The sequence below is a fragment of the Dama dama genome, chromosome 17, assembly GCF_033118175.1.
Source record: "Dama dama isolate Ldn47 chromosome 17, ASM3311817v1, whole genome shotgun sequence".
NCBI classification, from domain to species: Eukaryota; Metazoa; Chordata; class Mammalia; order Artiodactyla; family Cervidae; genus Dama; species Dama dama.
Genome location: NC_083697.1, coordinates 32199494 through 32215265, shown reverse-complemented (window position 1 = coordinate 32215265; position 15772 = coordinate 32199494). Strand labels below are relative to the sequence as shown.

The 15772-nt window shown below is 39.1% G+C and overlaps 1 pseudogene; it reads right to left on the bottom strand.

The window, feature by feature from the left end:
- Positions 1 to 15772, bottom strand: part of LOC133071836 (nucleolar RNA helicase 2-like) — a 49104-nt pseudogene that overhangs the window by 14927 nt on the left and 18405 nt on the right.

Genomic DNA, 15772 nt, shown 5'->3' with positions numbered 1-15772 from the left:
ATTTTATAAGATAAATCTACATTGAAATTTGTAGCCATTATTCAATCATCTTTCTACTGTATAGTATTTCATTGTGTGAATGGATACAAAAATATTTTTTCTTTTTCTTCATTCACTGGACATTTTGGTAATGTGCAATTTTTTATAAACAGTGCTGCTATGAATAATTTTCTCTCCCAGTGCCCATGTTCAGAAGTTTCTTGGACATATACTGAGGGTGGGCATATATCAAGAATATATACCACAGGTGGAATGAACATGTAATGTTTGTCAAGTATTCTCATAGATGTGCAAAAATGTCAAGCTCTGATAATGTCAAGATGTGAAGCAAGCACAGCTCTTTTAGTCCTGGCAAGACTATAAGACAGTATGTTTGCTTGCTAAGTGGTTTCAGTGTGTCTGACTCTTTGTGACCCCATGGACTGTTGTCTGCAGGGCTCCTCTGTCCATGGGATTCTCCAGACAAGAATACTGGAGTGGGTTGCCACGCCCTTCTCCAGGAGATCTTCCTGCTCCAGAGATCAAACCTATATCTCTTATGTCTCCTGCATTGGCAGGCGGGTTCTTAACCACTAGCACCACCTGTTTAAGTGATATAAGATAGCATAACTATTCTAAATGGCCGAGGCTTGGTGGAAATGAACACTCCGATTCACAAATCTCATGCAAATAATATTTTACTGCCACAAACTGAAAGGACTATTGTAATAAGAAATCTCAAAGTACGTGAAGCTAGGGCTGTTCAGTGAGCATTCTGTTAGAATCCTTCTACTCCCTTATGTTTAGGCTGAGGGCAGTGGCCATTGGCTTGCCCATGGTAAGGTCTCTGAGGATGTGAGAACTTCATGGTTAAGAAAAACTTCTTTTAGCAAGCCAAGGCACCTAGATCTAACATACAGGTTCCAGATACTACTTCTTACTACACTCCCAGTATCTTCTTATCGCTCACCTACATAATTGCAATACTATTTGTTGACAGTGATCAGACCATGGACAAGCAAAATCAGTTCCAAGCCTAGGAAGGGTGGTGGGAAAAATATACCATCAGATTTACTGTAAATAACAAATTCCTTTCAAAAGAGGCTGCCAGATTTCCCTGGTGATTCAGCGACAAAGAACCCATCTGCCAATGCAAAGGACATGGGTTCAATCTTGGTGCAGGAAGATCCCACATGCTGTGGAGCAACTAAGTCCCCTCAACACAACTACTGAAGCCCACACGCCTAGAGCCTGTGTTCCACAATGAGAGACGTCACCACAATGAGAAGCCTGGGAACTGTAGAGAGCAGCCTGCATGCAGCAACAAAGACCCAGCAGAGCCAAAAATAAAATATTTTTTTTAAAATAGTGGTTACATGTTTTAATATTGTCACAGACTTAGTATATAGAACATATGTTGCAGACATCTTCTCCAAGACTGTGGCTTGTCTCTTCACTTCCTTTATAGTATATTTCACAAATTCAAAATAAAAGATTAATTGTGATTTTTCATGGGGATGCTGTTATAGTCTGAACAACCAATTCATTCTTAAAACTTGCACTATGCTTTATCAGATGAGTCAGCTAACATTTAACACTACTATTCATTTTATTATTTCTCTTTATTGATTAAAAAAATGGACTGACCAGAGAGTTAAATTTCAGGACTTCTAAAATATAAAATAATGATAAAATAGCCCTAAATAACCAAGAAAATCTTGAGAAAAAAGAACATAGCTGGAGGAATCATGTTCCCTGAGTTCAGACCATACTACAATCTACAGTTATCAAGACAGTATGGTAAGTGGCACAAAAACAGACATATGGATTAATGGAATAGGACAGAGAGCACAGAAATAAACCCATGCACTTATGGTCAATTAATCTATGACAAAGTTGGCCAGAATTCAACAGAGAAAAGACAGTCTCTTCAATAAATGGTGTTGGGAAAACTGGACAGCTACATACAAAAGAATGAAATTAGAATATTCTCTCACATCATATACAAAAATAAACTCAAAACAAATTAAATACCTAAATGTAAGACTACAAAACTTCTATAAGAAAACATAGGCAAAACACTATTTGACATAAATTGTAGCAATGTTTTTTGGCTCTGTCTTCTAGAACAAAGGAAATAAAATAAAAAATAAACAAACGGGATCAAATTAAACTTAAGAGCTTTTGTATAGCAGGGGAAACCTTAAATAAGACAAAAAGACAACCTACTGAATAGGAGAAAATATTTGCAAATAATGTGACTGATAACAGATATCTAACATATATAAATAGCTCATACACCTCAACATCAAAAAAAAAGAAAAAAAAAAAAGACCCAATTCAAAAATGAGCAGAAGAGCTAAAAAGACATCTCTTCAAGAAATGCAAATCAAAATCACAATGAGATATTACCTCACACCTTCCAGAATGGCTATCATCAAAAAGAACACAAATAACAGCTATTGGTAAGGATGTGGAGAAAGGGGAACCCTCATACACTGTTGGTGGGAACATAAATTGGTACAATCACTGTGGAAAACTGTATGGAGTTTTCTCAAAAGAAAAAAAAAAATAGGACTACCATATGACTGAGTAATTCCATTCCTGGGTATATATCTGAGAAAACAAAACTCTAATTAAAAAAGATACAAGTAGTCACAGTGTTCATAGCAGCGTTATTTATAATTGCCAAGATATAGAAGCAACCTAAGTGCCCATCAGCAGATGAATGGATAAAGAGATATGATATATGTATACACAATGGAATATTGCTCGGACATAAAAAAGTGTGGAATTTTGCCATTTGCAACAACATGGATGGACTTGGGGAGTATTATGCTTAGAGAAATATGTTAAACAGAGAAAGATGAATACTGTATGATATCACTTATGGGTGGAATCTAAAAAACACAGCAAACCAGTCAACATAACAAAAAAAGAACAGACCCACAGATATAATGAACAAACTTGTTCTTTCCTCTGGGGAGAGGAAAGCGGGGAGGGGCAATATAAGGGTAGGAGACTATGAGTTACAAACTATTATGTACAAAACAAGCTATAAGAATATATTGTACAACAGGGGAATATAGCCAATAATTTACAATAACTATAAATGTGGTATAACTTTTAAAAATTATGAATTACTATATATACCTGTAACATATGTAATGGTTGGATGGCGTCACCGACTCGATGGACATGAGTTTGAAAGCTCTGGGAGTTGGTGATGGACAGGGAAGCCTGGCGTGCTGCAGTTCATGGGGGTCACAGAGTTGGACATGACTGGGCAACTGAACTGAACTTACATAATACTGTATATCAACTATACTTCAATTAAAAAAATAAAATGATAAAATGTATCATAAATATAAGAACTTACAAAAATGCCATAATGGTAAGTGGTATTCAGAAATTCAGTACAAATATGAATATTTATATGTTCTGCTTCAAGGTGATCTGTAAATGAGATAATTTCCTACATGGAGCCTTAAAACAAAATGCAAAAAAGAAATATGATGAAAACATTAAACTGAAATTTATTGGCCTTATTATCCATTTATCCCTATTCCTTGATATGCTGCTGCTGGGCTAAGTCGCTTCAGTCGTGTCCAACTCTGCGACCCCATAGACAGCAGCCCACCAGGCTCCATGTTTTGAAATTTTGACAAATATTGTATGAAGCCAGAGAACTTCCATATAATTTTCAAATAAAGAAGAGAAAGCTCTATAGTAGACTAAAAAAGATTTTCTAGCACAAGCCCTAAGTAATGCATTTTAGAAGAAAACTGATATATTTTATCACTAAAAGCATACACCAATGTTACTAAGACATCATTCATAGCTTTATTCCTTATTGTAAAATTAGGTCAGGCCAAGACAGTAAAGAATCTGCTTGCAATGCAGGTTTGACCCCTGGGTCTGGAAGATCCCCTAAGGAAGGAAATGCCAATCCATTGCAGTATTTTTGCCTGGAGGAGTCCATGGACAGAAGAGCCTGGAGGGCTAAAGTCCATGGGGTCACAAAGAGTTGTACATGACTGAGCAACTAATACTTTCATACTATTGCTAAGAAGTCTATAAAACTTCTGACAAAAATATAGTTCTTGAGAGGAAACAGAATGAGTTATTAGATAAAATTCCTTTATCAAAGGGAACCAGTTGAAGTCACATGGAAGCACTATCACATGTTCAGTGTGTGTGTGTGTGTGTGTGAGAGAGTTCTTTTCAGTAGGTTGGAACCTCTGATATGCTGAATACAAATCCGCACTTGGTACACATGCTGTCTATGAGAGAGAAGGGTTTGGTGGCATTTGTCCCACTTATTACTGAAATCCATGCTACTATAGAGATTTTTCATTAACTGAAAATTTCTATGTGAGAAGTGAGATGGAGTGGGGCCAGTGTTGACAGGTGGGGACATCCAGGAAGGGGTTAACAGAATTTGCTCCAGATTGCCTGACCCCACATTGATGTACACATTCACTGGCATTCAATGCTAAGTGACTCTTGACCTTGATTTCTGAGTTGAAGGAAATAAAGACAAGTAAAAATGAGATGAAATTATATCCACTAATGGTAAAACTGTTCAGCATTCTGTGAGGGGAAAAATTAAGCAGTGACACACACACAAAAATCCACTTCTCCCCACTTTCATAGGAAAAAATACTCACAAGACCGTAAACAGAAACATAATTTTACTCAAAAGTATTCATATGAGACCATATTAGAGACATTTCTATATTCATAACACGATTAATGCCAGGAAGGGCTAAGGAGACCATCTAAAGTATTATCTGATCAGGGACAACTTTGAGAAAGAAAGGAGGCCCTTTTAACAGTTTTATCAATGTTAAGATAATAGACTTAAACTGAAACCATCTCAGAGATATATGTCATCTTAGTAAAGACTATTTCTAGGACTTCCTTGATGGTACAGTGAATAAGAATTCACCTGCCAAAGCAGGGGACACAGGTTCAACCCCTGGCCTGGGAAGATCCCACATGCCCTGAAACAACTAAACCTGAGCTCCAAAACTGCTGAGCTCACAAACCACAACTGCTGAGCCTGTGCGCCTAGAGCCTGTACCCTGCAACAAGAGAAGCCACCCCAATGAGAAGACTGTACCCTGCAATGAAGAGCAGCCCCCTCTCACCACAACTAGAGAAGGCCTGTACACAGCAATGAAGACCCAGCACAGCCAAAGACATTAATTTTTAAAAGAGACAATTTCTATGATTTCAGGCAACTTGTTTGACTATTACATGCATAGTATTATTAACAAAGTAAACAGTTACCATTCGGGGTGAAATACATATTAATGTTGAGATAAGCTATTGAGATTTCTTGGAAGATCGAATTATGACATAAATCATTTGGTTCCTGAGTATTTCGATCTTTTCCAATCCTGGATGCTTTTCTCATGCCTTAGAGAAATAAATTGATTCTACATATTGAGCATATTTTACATTTTTAATAAAATGTTTTTAAAAAAAGGACCCAGAAGAAATACTTTCAAAAGCTGAACTCACCCAGATTGGACTTAATAATCCATCTGTCATTCTCTTCCTAGGTGAAACATCCACCCTTGAGTTAGAAAGTACTTGGTAAGTAAGATGACAGAGGAATAGGATGGGGAACCACTTTTTCCCCTACAAATTCACTGAAGAACATTTGAACGCTGAGCAAACTGCACAAAACAACTTCTGACCGCTAGCAGAGGACATCAGGCGCCCAGAAAAGCAGCCCATTGTCTTCGAAAGGAGGTAGGACAAAATATAAAAGATAAAAAGAGAGACAAAAGAGCTAGGGATGGAGACCCGTCCCGGGAAGGGAGTCGTAATAGAGTAAGTTGCCAAACACCAGGAAACCCTCTCACTGGTGGGTCTGGGGGAAGTTTTCGAATCTCGGAGGGCAACCTAACTGGGAGGAAAAATAAAGTACTTGGTAAGAAATCTCACCATGGGATGAATTGAGACAGTAGCACTGAAACATATACTTTATCATATATAAAATAGATAGCCAATGAGAATTTGCTGTATGATACAAGAAGATCAACCCGGTCCTCCATGACAACCTAGAGGGGTGGAATGGGGTGGGAGGAGGTAGGGAGTTTCAAGAGGGAGGGCACATGTGTATACCTATGGTTGATTCATGTTGATATATGGCAGAAATGAACACAGCATTGCAAAGCAATTATCTTCCAATTAAAAATAAGTAATTTTTTAAAAAGAATATGAAAAATGATGAAGATTTTGAAAAGGAAAGACATGTTCATTAAAAAAAAAATCTCACCATAATTTATCCATAAGCATTTGAAAGATTTACCAAACACCTGCTGCCTATCTTCCAAACTTTTCACTGTGAGAATATTGCTATTTAATAGAACAAAGAGAACTCTAAATTGGATATGAAATCTCACCAATGGTTCACAGTGTCTGCAGATCCCTTAGTGAAAGATAGTAAACAAGTATCATCCTTCTTATTGATATGAAACTGGTAAATAATGCTAACAATAGTAAGTTAACATACTAAGCTTTTGTTTCATTTTTTGATTATGATTAATCTTTTGAGAATGTTTACATTTGCTGGTGATCTGCATGACTCATACACAAAGTAAATGGTCTGCAAATGCCAAAAGTCTTAGAAACCTTTAAAAATGATAGTTCCATGTCAGAACTGAGGCTTGTAGGTCTGAGCCTTAACCAAGATTGCAAAGGGTTGACAGGATAGATATGTTTATGGTCTACATTGCTCCATTATACTGCAAGAATTAACTCAAGTATCATATTTTACAAACATCTGAGTCCTGTTTGTGTGTCAGAGTTATAACAGTGTACAAAAACCAGCCCTTGCCCTCAAGAAACTTCAGAGGATCTGTGAAACCTCAGAGGTTTAAGTGCTACATTAGAGAAAATTTAAGAATCTCTAAAAAAGTACAAAACAGTGCCAACCAAGACTTGGGGGAGTCAAATCAGACAACTGAAACCTGAAGGCTGAAGGAGTGGTGAAGGAGAGCATTCCTAGCAGAGGCAACATGATTTGCACAAACCCAGGAGGTGAGAAAAAGCATACCATCCCCAAAACTGCAGATCACTCAGTACGGCAGGACACCTGGAGGGAAGAGACACTACGATAAACATGGTTTGTGTGAACTACATTACGGATCTCCATCCTGGGCACCATAGGCAGCCAGTGAAGAATATGCGCAGAAAAGGGACGTGACTAGAAGCACATTTTAGAAATACTCTGCAGTAATGGAAAATGGATTGGAGGGAGGCAAGAAGAGGCAGGGAGACTTGGCAGGGGGCTATAACGGCAATGGGATGATTTAAGAGCAATGATAACTGTAATTATGGGAATGCAAAGGAAGGGGAAAAGAGAGGATGAAAGTGAATTTTGACATTTAATTTTGGTCTTGAAAGATGAGTAAGAGTTTACCAGGCAGGCAAGTAGGGACGGGCATTCTAGGCACAGCAAAGACGAAGGAAACCAAAGAAAAAGGCATATTCCTAGGCACTCATACATCAAAGAGATGAGATATGGAGAGAAAGATGGCTTGGGAACAGGGTGGGATGCCACTTGGTTTTCAGAGAGGGGGAGTGACATGCCCAGATCTATAGTTTAGAAAAGCAAAGATAGGGCACAAGACAGATTTAGAGTATAGGGAGGCGCCGCCCTACCAAGCCCCTTTACAACAGCACATCTGGTCGCTCCACCTCTGGGCCTCCATAGGAATTCCTTCAAACAGAGAAGATTTGACCAGAACAAGGACGCACTGAGATTTCCACAATGAAAGGCTTTCAACAGATCCTTGCAGGAATCAGGCTGGTTTTAGCCACTTTGAGTTGCATGGCACCAGCTGACACCCTCTAAACAATGAGAGTCCCTTTTGGAGTGGAGGAAACTCATGGAATGTTTAGCAATAGCGAGGTAAATATTCTTCAACATTAGCTACATCTCTTCAAGTTCTCCCTGTCTTCTCCTTTCCTCACTGACTAATATAAACCAATCACCTGTTCTGCAGCCTGCTCCATGGAGGTAAGCCAAGTACCAGGGAGAAGGTAAAATATACTGACTGACCGTTTCCCAGCCTGGAGTGTTTGATTGACTGATTACGGGAGGGGAAATATCACTCCTGCCTGTTCAAAAAGGAGCCCCGTGAACACCTGTTCTTTGTAGAAGATGTAGGAGAAGAGTCAGCCTATTAATGCAGGGCCAATGTCCTCACAAGGAATGGGATACAAATATCACAAAGGGCCATTGTGAGCAAAGCTGCCTTTAACTGGGTGACTTAGCTCATTTGTAGCATCCTAGGAGCAAGTAAACCTCACTCCCGCACAAGTATCTGAAACTTCATGAGCGGTTGTGAGCTCCTGACCCAGGCTTGTGTTTATGATTGAGTTCAGAGAAAAGATGCCACAGAAGATGGTCCCTGGTCTCACAGCATAGCAGGGACTCCAGCAAAGAAAGCTGCTATCAATTTTCGATTTCTATGACTCATCTCTCACATTTTAATTTTCTGGAATTGGGATGCAGCTCACTACTGACGTGTAACATTTAATGCAGTATTATTTCTTTTCTTGTAAGATGTTCTTCAGTAGATATGTGTCAGCTGACGTGCTGGGAAAGGCATGGACAGATCTATTCCCCTCAGGGGGTGGCGAGCATGTGGTTCAACCCGTGACCTCTGCCACAAGAGGCTGTTTGCTTATGAAATCTTCCTCCTGCAGAATGGTGCCCACAGAGCTGGGTGTTCTGGGAAGTCTGACCTCTGGGTGGACAGGAGAAGTGCCCTGAGTGGCATAATTGTGGGGTTCCTTCAGCAGGGGACCTCTCATGCATCCTGTTCAGTCTGAAATTCCTGCATTATAAAGTCATTCCTTTAGGTCTTAAAAAGTCATCTTGTCTTTGAGAGTTTTCTATTGCATTATCTTCAGATTGAATAGCAGTGAACTCTTTTCCAGTAAAATCTCATTGGCAATAATAGTATATAGATATTTCAATGGATACTTGCTTATTGGAAAAAGAAAATCTTTGCACAATTTCTGAATCACCTCCATGGAACACCTGTTTGAAAATTACCACTCAAATCCACTGAGATATATGGGAAAAAATTATGAGGGAAGAATCTGGCCCAACAACCTCGTTTTACTAGAGAGGCAACCAAGGCTCCGAGAGATTAAGAGGCTCAGCTGCAGGCAGCATTTATGCAGGTGGTGACCATGGGGATCAGAATCTCTGCCAGCTGACTCCTGGTCTATAGTTCTCGTAGGACAGTACGTGCTGCTGACAAGAGGGGGCAGGCAGAGGTCCACATCCTGGGTCACCATGTTGCCTGGCACTGGCCCTGTGCCCTCAGATGCCTGCCACCACGCAGCTGGAGCTTCGGCAGCCTGGTCCTCCTTCCTTTCCTCTCCTCTTTGTGCCAGCTGCCGTCATGAGGAGGGTGGCCGTCTCTACACAGAGGCCCATAACCTCGTGTCAACAGACCAGGCAGCCTCCCATGAGGCGAAGTTCTACGGCTGAAGTCCATGGAAGACAGACTCTCCCTGCCCTTCTCTCGCCCTGAGTCCTGGCACTGTCTTCACAGAAATGCCCAATGGGCTCCTTGGATCATCCACCCGTTCTTCTCAAGAACCTGTTCTCAGGCATTGTGGAAACTGAAGCCTAGCTGGGATCCATGCCACTCCAACTCTGTGAGGTGGGCATATTACTTCCTGTGGTATCAGGGGCCTCAGTTATAAAATGGGAGAATAACAGCACTGGGCTTATGGTGGGTGTGGGGAAGATTCAGTGGGATAGTACCGGTGGAATACTTAGCATGCAGTGAGAACTCAGTCATACAGTCACCTCTTATCAATAATACTAGTTGTTGTCTAGTTCAATCTGTTGAGTAGCTCTTTGTGCATGAGGCATATGCCTATTAATACCAGAAATATTTTTATAAAGCTACATCTTTTACACTAGGTTGGAGGGTAGAGGGCAACCTGGTACAAACCACTTATCATCAAACTCAGGAAGATTCAGCTAACATCATTTCCTACAAATGCTTTGCTTTAATCCCTGCTGATAGAGTCAGCCTAATTCCTGGACACTGTGATGCTAAAACACCAACTCTGTTCCATAAATAAACATTCCAGCAAAGGACTAGATTAGCAGTGGTCCTTCAGTCATAGACTCTATAATGAAAACATGCATTCTTTTCATCATTTTAAGATATTAGTGGTGTTTTGTTATTGTCCCAGATTCTACCATCCTTCCTGTTTTTCTCCTTTACTCTGTTTATCTTGTTTCCTGTCTTCCAAATGTGATAGGACTTCTTTGCCATCCGGAGGGGGAAAAAAAGACAAAAGATAAACTTCTCTGCCTTGCTGCAGACAGGTGAGAGGCTTCCTGGAAGCCCTACTGGTTAGGGGAAAGCTGTAAAATGACTTAAATATTCCTGCTACCTCTAACGTGAAGAAGTGTGAGACACAGGTGACCGGGGATACCTAAGTAGGTTTGACAGAAAATACTTCAACTGGACAAGGAAAATAACTTTATAAAAATAACAAACAACACTTTGTAATTAAGTAAATTGAGTTTATAGATAAAGTGTAATGGCAAGAGAAGACTTGACAGTGGACGAGGAGTACTGGGGGTGGGGGTGGTCTTCAGAAGATGCTAGGGAGCCAGGTGATTGACTTTCAAAAAGCAGCAAGTGAAATTGTGATTTATAACAAGAAATATATATATTTGGTCTTCACCCCACTCCTGGCACAGAGTTTCTAAAATCTTGGGATTTCCCAAGTGATAAGTAGAGATAGAGATGTTATTGATAAGCCCCTTTCAGCCACAACCTGTGTTGATGTTAATATGGTGACTTTGCAAAGCCCCTAATGATGGGGCTGGTTGCCAGGGGAACCAGCCCTGTGACTGCATGTGGGCTCAGTTGTTGAGTCACGTCCGGCTGTTTGTGATTGGCGTCTGAAGTTGGGGAGCAGTCTTGTGGGATGAGCCTTAACCTGTGGGGTCCAATACTGCTCCCAGGGTGGACAGGGCCAGACTGAGTTAAAGTTGTGTGACACCCAATTGCTTAGTGTGGGGAAGCCTGCACACACACACACACACACATGCACACACACATTTGGTGGCCAGAATAACTGAGGATGTGAGTAGAAAAGAGTTCCTTTACACAGTGTCTTTGGGGCTCGGGGTTATTTTGCACTTAGAGTTACAGACAGGAAAAGCTAAACATGAAGAGTGCTTTGAAAGCATGGTTTACAATCACCTCTGTTGTATATCTAACTTCCACATATTCATAAATCTGTTGATGGCTCTCTATTATGTTCCACTGGTCTGTTTACATTGTCATCAATATCACCCTGTTTGAAACTAATTCAAAAGGAAACATGCACCCCTATGTTCATAGCAGCACTGTTTACAATAATCAAGACACATAAACAACCTAAATGTCCATCTACAGAGGATGGACAAAGATGACGTGATACATACTAATATATACAATGGAATACTACCCAGCCATGAAAAAGAATGAAATAATGCCATTTGTAGCAACATGGATGGACCTAGAGATTATCATGCTAAGTGAAGTAAGACAGAGAAGGATAAATGTCATATGGTGTCACATATATGGAATCTAAAATATTACACAAATGAACTTATCTGTGAAACAGAAACAGACTTACAGCCATAGAGACTTGCCATTGTCAAGGGGAATAGGGTCAGGGAAGGATGGATTAGGAGTTTGGGATTAGCAGATGCAAACTACTATATATAGGATGAATAAACAAGGTTCTACTGTATAACATAGGGAACTATTTTCAATATCCTGTAATAAACCATAATGGAAAAGTATATATGTATGAATAACAAAATCACTTTGCTGTACACCTAAAACTAAGACAACACTGTAAATCAACTATATTCAAAAAAATAAATATTATTAAAAAGAAGGTAAAGAAAAAAGTACCACCTTGCTTACTTTACTATAGATTTTTTTATAAAGTATGTAGTAAAGTGAGTCCCTGAACTCTTATATTTACCAAAATTTTTCTTGGTTCATCTTGGTCCTTTATGTTTCCATATACATTTTAGAATCAACCTTTCAGATAGAAATCCCAGAGATAAATCCATGTACCTATGGACACCTTATCTTTGACAAAGGAGGCAAGGATATACAATGGAAAAAAGACAACCTCTTTAACAAGTGGTGCTGGGAACACTGGTCAACCACTTGTAAAAGAATGAAACTAGAACACTTTCTAACACCATACACAAAAATAAACTCAAAATGGATTAAAGATCTAAACGTAAGACCAGAAACTATAAAACTCCTAGAGGAGAACATAGGCAAAATACTCTCCAACATAAATCACAGCAGGATCCTCTCTGACCCACCTCCCAGAATATTGGAAATAAAAGCAAAACTAAACAAATGGGACCTAATGAAACTTAAAAGCTTTTGCACAACAAAGCAAACTATAAGCAAGGTGAAATGACAGCCCTCAGATTGGGAGAAAATATTAGCAAATGAAGCAATAGACAAAGGATTAATCTCAAAAATATACAAGCAACTCCTGCAGCTCAATTCCAGAAAAATAAATGACCCAATCAAAAAATGGGCCAAAGAACTAAGCAGACATTTCTCCAAAGACATACAGATGGCTAACAAACACATGAAAAGATGCTCAACATCACTCATTATCAGAGAAATGCAAATCAAAATCACAATGAGGTACCATTACACACCAGTCAGGATGGCTGCTATCCAAAAGTCTACAAGCAATAAATGCTGGAGAGGGTGTGGAGAAAAGGGAACCGTCTTACACTGTTGGTGGGAATGCAAACTAGTACAGCCACTATGGAGAACAGTGTGGAGATTCCTTAAAAAAATGGAAATAGAACTGCCATATGACCCAGCAATCCCACTTCTGGGCATACACACTGAGGAAACCAGATCTGAAAGAGACACATGCACCCCAATGTTCATCACAGCACTGTTTATAATAGCCAGGACATGGAAGCAACCTAGATGCCCATCAGCAGACGAATGGATAAGGAAGCTGTGGTACATATACACCATGGAATATTACTCAGCCATTAAAAAGAATTCCTTTGAATCAGTTCTAATGAGATGGATGAAACTAGAGCCCATTATACAGAGTGAAGTAAGCCAGAAAGATAAAGACCAATACAGTATACTAATGCATATATATAGAATTTAAAAAGATGGTAACGATAACCCTATATGCAAAACAGAAAAAGAGACACAGATGTACAGAACAGACTTTAGACTCTGTGGGAGAAGGCGAGGGTGGGATGTTCCGAGAGAACAGCATTGAAACAAGTATACTATCAAGGGTGAAACAGATCACCAGCCCAGGTTGGATGCATGAGACAAGTGCTCAGGGCTGGTGCACTGGGAAGACCCAGAGGGATGGGATGGGAAGGGAGGGGGGATCGGGATGGGGAACACATATAAATCCATGGCTGATTCATGTCAATGTAGGGCAAAAACCACTACAATATTGTAAAGTAATTAGCCTCTTACTAATAAAAATAAATGAAAAAAAAATTAACCTTTCAATTAAAGGGAGACTTCATTGAGTTTTTATTGGAATTACATTGATTTATTCTATAAATGTGGGGGACATTTAGCAGTTTTAAGATATGGAGCATTTCCATTTGAAAACGTGGTGCATGTTTCTCCTAAGATTGGCTTTAATTTTTACAACTTCTTGTAATTGTCTCCAAAGCAGTCTTGCACATCTTTCGAAAGATTTATTCTTTAAGTACGGTGGTATTTGTGCTGCTACTTAAAATAGTATCTTTCTTAATTCCATTTTTTACATTTGTTGCTAGTGTGTAGGAACACAACTGATTTTTTATGCACTCATATCCAGCAATCTTGCCAGATTCATTGGTCAGTTTTAATTAGACTGTAGGTTCCCTTGGACATTCTACATAGACCATCACATAAATGTGAACACTCTCCACATTTTGTAAGCATATGCTTACAAAATGCTTCTTCCCTGGCAACTTATATATCTTTTATTTGTTTATTCATTTATTTTTTTTTAACTTACTGTACTCATAGGACCTCTAGTATATTATAAAATAGGTATAGTAATAATGGGTATTTTACCTTTCCTGATTTGTAATAAAATGCTTTCCACTGTTTATGGTTACATGTGATGTTATTGATGAGTTTTGGTAGATGATTTTGATTTTCAGATGGTCATGTAGTTTTTCCACTATAGAATGTTAATGTGGAAAGTTAGAGCAATGGATATTTATCAAAATGATGCACAAACATGATTGAAAGAGTCAAATTGCTCAATAACCCACCATTTGTAAGTCTGCTAGCAAGGCATGAGAATTCCAGGTATTCTACATCTCCATCCATACTTGGTGTTACTATCAACATATTTCATTTTAGTCATTCTAGTGGGTACGAAGTGGTATCTCATCATTTATAAACTTATGAGCTCTGTGGTTCCTGCTGCAAGTAAAACTAACAGAAGCAACTGGTGTATGGTGAGCCACATCAAGATGTTTGTAAACTGGTAGATAAATCAACTCGCATGACAGTAGCTCAACCCAAAATCAGCATCATAACACAGATTCCGAAACTACCATGAAGGACTGTTCCGAGAGCTTTGTGAATCCATTATCTATAAACTGTATCTATGATAATTTGTGAGTCAATTGTTTATAAACTAAATTAATGAAATTATAACTTTATGTGGGTTCTAGGGGGGTTTCTCCTTTAAAAAAGAGTTTCCTGTGGTAGCTAAGACACCAGCAGGGCTCTGATAGCTAACCTATGCAACCTTGGGTAAACTCTAAAACCTGAGCCTCAGTCTTCATACCTGTGAAGTGGGACAGTAGTAGGATCCACAGAATAGGATCATTTTGAGAATGAAATAAAATAATTCATGTCAAGTTTATACCAGTGCCTAGCTTGGAGCATATGCTTACAAAATGTTTAGTTGTGGCTACTTATCAGAAAGTTTAGATATTGGTTGCTTCACTAGTAGGGGAGAAGTAAAGCAGTCATGCAAGTCCCTAGCAGATACATAGTAAAAACTGAACAAAACGGAAAACAAAATTTTAAATATCTGAAAGTATTCCAAAGTGGACCAAAATCAGAGGAAAGTTTAGGCTTAAGAAACTGCAAGTAGAAAGGGTAAAAACTGCACAGACTGTGCTTCTTGACCCAAGAAGCTGCCAAAAATCATAGCCAAGGTCAAGGAAAAAACAATAAAGTTAAAGAAAGCTGTTACATAATAGATGGCCTTGGACCCTGTCTAAAGTAATAGTGTTACAAGTGGTGTCTTCAGCTGTATAGAAAAGGGGAGAGGAAAATAATTATTCACCCAGAATCACCCAAAGACTCTATACATGGGAGAAATTTATAAAGAAATTAGTGAACAGCATTGCATGGTTGGGCAGCGACCATTCATTCATTCATGTGTTACTCCTCTTCTTGTTTGTTTAGTCAACAAATTTTTATCAAGCATCTACAATTTCATTACTAAATGTTAGCACTATAAAGATGCTACTAAATGTTAGCATTTTAAAGATAATGGAATTTCTGCATTTCCACTATTTACTCTCTAAGACACAGGCTAGACCAAATTCAGAGATGACTTTAAGGCTCTGCCTCAAATCTTGTACCCTGTCATAGCTTCCACTTGTATCAAACCAACACCTGGAACAGAGAGAAGGTGGCAGCACCTGCATTTCCCTTGAATTTATATCCACGTCCATAGACCTGGCTTCCCTGGT